At 24.6% G+C, this 5,120-nt stretch overlaps 1 long non-coding RNA gene across 1 annotated transcript; it reads right to left on the bottom strand.

Annotated features, from left to right (window-relative positions):
• Nucleotides 1-801: 801 nt before the first annotated feature.
• On the bottom strand, nucleotides 802-3,265 carry LOC101493433 (uncharacterized). Its single transcript, XR_012161776.1, has 4 exons — nucleotides 3,171-3,265; nucleotides 1,151-1,312; nucleotides 926-979; nucleotides 802-842 (listed from the first exon to the last, which is right to left on the bottom strand). It is a non-coding gene; the product is annotated as an uncharacterized lncRNA (long non-coding RNA).
• Nucleotides 3,266-5,120: the final 1,855 nt, after the last annotated feature.

Raw genomic sequence — 5,120 nt, 5'->3', positions numbered from 1 at the left:
AACCACTCATAATAATATAAATTTTAAAGAGATCCGTGAAGCCTAAATCAACCCTCAATATTGATATTATTAAATTTGATATTTTAGTGTGATATTCCGGTTCAAATATGAGAAATGCGCTTTGTATGTGTGAGTTTATTGGTGGTGTTTTCCATTTTCGTCTACAAACCATTTTTTTTATATAAAAAAAAAAAAACTTATTATGTCATAATGAGTTGATATTTTAATTTGTTTATTTAACTATAATTTTTGTTTAATTAATTAATATCACTTCTTAAAATTACTAAGTAGAAATATCAATAGTAATTACTTAAATATAATATTATTTATCTAAGTATAATTTTATTATATAAAAAAATAATAATCTTTATATACATTGTTAGTTTATATGTGGAGGTGTGTAACATGTGAATACATTCATAATCAAAAGTACAAAAGTACCTGTTTAATTTTGACATTAAGAAGCCATTTGCGAAATGACCCAATGGTACTGACAGGTGATTGGACAGCTCCAAGAGCAAATTTTTTGTTTGGATTAACTTGTACGAAACCTGGACAAGCATGAGTGTAACATCCGGTTTTAAGGTGACCATCAGCCTGCATGTTAGTATCAATTTGAGCTTGAGCAAAACCATAATATATATTTTAAATTGTCTAATGTATTAAATTCATATGCATACCGTCCAATGACCAATTAGTCGTAGTTGACTGTCTCCATATATGCTTGGATGAAACTTGTATATCAATAAACATGTACAAATAGTATATTAATAGATAGTAATGTAGACAAAATAACCAAATCATGCATGAGTGTAACATCCGGTTTTAAGGTGACCATCAGCCTGCATGTTTGTATCAATTTGAGCTTGAGCAAAACCATAATATATATTTTAAATTGTCTAATGTATTAAATTCATATGCATACCGTCCAATGACCAATTAGTCGTAGTTGACTGTCTCCATATATGCTTGGATGAAACTTGTATATCAATAAACATGTACAAATAGTATATTAATAGAGAGTAATGTAGACAAAAAAACAAAATCATGCATAATCGGTTAAAAAGAGCAATTATATAGTGAAAATTATGTCACCATGAAATTGAAATAAAAATATAATTTGACATAAACAAAACGAAAAGTTACTCACTCCTATTCCTGCTTGTATGCTATTAAGTTGTGTTGGTGGACCATTTTGAACCCAAACAGAAGATATGCTATATTGACCTCTTTTAATTGACAAACTATATCCACCTATTTTTGCACGAGCTCCACGAAATATCGTGTTTTGTGTTGTATCAAGGCTAACAGACTAGGAAATAAAAAAAAAATACAATATTTAGAATATGCAATAGTAACTTTGTTAAAATGTTATAGTGATTAATATTTTTTTAATAAAAAATATAATATAATATTATATCATAATTTTTATGGCTATTTAGTTTAACTGATATTTAAAAAATATTTAATTGAACTGATATTTTAAAAATATTAATATCTTTTAAATATTGTAGTTATTTTTTGTAATTGCTATTGATCTTTACTTCAACGAAGGAAATTAAGTACATGCTTTACATAAGCTAAGCAAGATATAGCAAAATATTTTAATTTGAAATACTACGATGTATCAAATAAAGAAAGTGATTATTTTTAGATATAAATAAAATCTATCAAATAAAGAAAGTGATTATTTTTATATATGAATAAAAGGTGGGCTAAATATTTAAATGGTCAAACAATTAAATAATCAATGTATATGTTTAAATTTTGTAAAATTTGACTAATTGTTAATTAGTAAAAACTTAAATGGTCGAACAACGAGAGAATCAACGTACGTTTAAATTTTGTAAAATTTGACTATTGTTTAAATATTACTTCTTACTTTTTAAAAATTATAAAACTATTTGTCCAAATGGCGTTACACTTTTGGATCAAGATTAGTGAAAATTAGTTTAATGGATGGAAGGAGGGGGAGAGAAAAGGAATGTAGATGTATTTGATTTAAAAGAGGAAATGGGTTTTCAATGGATTTGTGTTTGGTTCAAGGAGAAATTGGAAAGTTTAAATGAGTTTTTAGTTGTTTTCATTCCTTCCCCTCTCCTCCCATTCAAATCTCTTCAAAATGGAGGTAGACCAAAATAAATTTGATAAGGAATTTTGGCTTCCATCTCTTTTCTCTTCCCTTAAAAAATGATCTTAGTTTTTTACTTTTATTAAAAAGAATTGTTATTAAGATTCAATTATACTTTTTATTGTTATTTTATCTTAAAAAAATATATCATGATTGGTAGGTATGACACCAAACATAAAATTTAATTGGGGAACTAACTAGAGTAGATCTTGGTGCATGAGATTTTTGTATCGAAAGTTTTTCGACGGTGAAGTCATGAAACGTATCCAGTTGATAATAACGATGGTACAAATATATGATATAGGAGATTCAATCTTAAGATGGAGATTGTTGTGTTCATATATAAGAGAGACGTGATCCATACATTCATTGCATTATAAGGTTTGGGTGGAGATTTGGTTTTAATATCTTTTATGACCTTCAAATTCCACAATATTGTATTCCTCACTCCCACCCTCAATTAAAATTTAAGTTCTTATCCCTTCATTTGACCGATTTTCTACTCCTACCCAACTCATCCGTAAATATAAAGTAATAAATTTAAAAATATATTTATTATTATTAAACAATAATTTCAATAGAAAATATATTGAATTTTATAATAAAAAAAATTTAATAAAATGAATAAGGCTATATATATATATATATATATATAGTTTAAAAATCGTATTAGTTTTAATAATAGAGAACAAATACTTCAACCACAATTTAATTATCAAATCTTGAATCGTTGAATTCAATTTTTTGTTGGTTTGATTTTCAAAACATTTGTATATATATTGGGATGTATCTATCAAGTAAAAGAAGTTTTAATATAATAAGATTAAATTTTGATCGTACAACTATAGAAGGATGATCATGATTACAAATGTCGCATGAACAATTAAAATAATCATATGACTTTTTATTTTAATCTTAATCATTCACGATTTTATCAATGACTAAGATTTACAATTATTATTAAAAAAAAAAATCATTTGATATAATTCATATATTTGTGTATGTCAAATGTATTGATTTTAAATAAATATTTCCTTACATGGTATCCATGGGAGCTTTGGGAATATTGTTGAAAATCTTCCACGAGTGATTTTGAAGATGAATTAGTAACAATTCGAGGACTTATTGTCTTTTAAGATTAAATTTTGATCATACAACTATACAAGGATGATCATGATTACAAATGTCGCATGAACAATTAAAATAATCACATGACTTTTTATTTTAATCTTAATCATTCACGATTTTATCAATGACTAAGATTCACAATTATTATTAAAAAAAATCATTTGATATAATTCATATATGTGTGTATGTCAAATGTATTGATTTTAAATAAATATTTCCTTACATGGTATCCATGGGAGCTTTGGGAATATTGTTGAAAATCTTCCACGAGTGATTTTGAAGATGAATTAGTAACAATTCGAGGTCTTCTTGTCTTTTTGTGAATAGGAACTTTTCCTGTAGGACATCCTTCTACATTTTTATCAGTAGAATATGGTCTACTTTGAGTGATATTTGTTTCGAATGATGGGTAAAGCTGAGATGCAATAAAAAAGGAACATAAAATAGTTCAATGAATAAATATAATTGAAGTTGAAAATTTTATATGAAATTTTAACTAATAAAATACATAATAACTTATTTGGTTAGACACAATTTTTTTGCTTTTATATATATATATATATATATATGAGTGAGAATCTGTTGACTCTAAAAGTAAGTTTGAGATAAGTTATTTAACTTAATAATTCAATATAAACGATAAATTTCACTAAATCAACCATTGATTATTGACGTAATATATTAATAATCAACCGTCATAGATATTTTTTGAAAGTTTTATTATACATTCATTTGAAATTTTTAATGAAGTATCAAATAGTTTAAAACTTTGTGGATTTGATCTACTCAGTTTGAAATTTTGATTGGACGGTTGAATTAATAAAATTTATCATTTATGTTGAGTTATTGAGTAGAATAACTCATCACATAGTTACTTCTATTTTCAACGGAATCTCACCTCTATATGCATATCATGCCTTTCTACTTCAACAAATAACATTAGTTTTCATATTTTGAGTTAATTAAACTAGTAAATAGTTTAGTTATTATACCTGAATTTTGTGATTTTTTAATAATGGATGTTGTAAAGCAGGTTGTTTGTAGATATCAACACAATCAAAATCATTGTCCACTTGATCCTAGATTCGTTAATCAAAATTATAATCATGTGTAAAATAAATTAAGAAAAGACAGTAAAACCTAAACAATACTACAGAGTTATCTGATGTAACAAAATGATATTGTTCATTTAGTAGAGATTTACTTCTTGCATCAACTTTGCAAGATGCCATGCACAAAATAAGAACTAGAAAGAAAAATATTATCATAAAAAATAAATATGCTAGATTCAAATATATGTGATACTTTTGCAGATATGTGTACACACACACACATATATATAATGTAATATATTATAAAATAGTATTAACATTTCAATTGGTAAAGATTTATATTAATTATAACATTTATCATTTGACTTTCATATTCAATGTGAGATATAAATTATTTAAGAATCAATATTTTTCAATCAAAAAATAAATCTTATTAAATAAAAAGAGTACAAACAAATTAATATTTTAAAATAATATAAATTGATGCCACTATTTCTCTATTTTTTTTTATACATGTTACATCCTCTAAATAGATATGAATTAGTATTACAAAAAAATTAAATATATTAAATTAAACAATATCTATAAAACCATTGCACATTTGGTTTTCAAGTGATCGATATTCCAAAAGAAAAAGCATATCCACAATTTTTTTATACTTTAGTAAAAAAAAAGAATATTTACAATATCTGATAACTATTAAACTAATTATGCATTTGATAAAATTAACAATTCAATAATATTTAAAATATAAAATGACATAAAAAGAATATTGTTATTTAAAAATAATTTTTATCAGTTACTGCTTA

Source organism: Cicer arietinum, unplaced genomic scaffold (assembly GCF_000331145.2).
Source record: "Cicer arietinum cultivar CDC Frontier isolate Library 1 unplaced genomic scaffold, Cicar.CDCFrontier_v2.0 Ca_scaffold_6230_v2.0, whole genome shotgun sequence".
Lineage (NCBI taxonomy): Eukaryota > Viridiplantae > Streptophyta > Magnoliopsida > Fabales > Fabaceae > Cicer > Cicer arietinum.
Note: the sequence above shows the minus strand (reverse complement) of the source record. Positions and strands in the feature narration are given on the sequence as shown.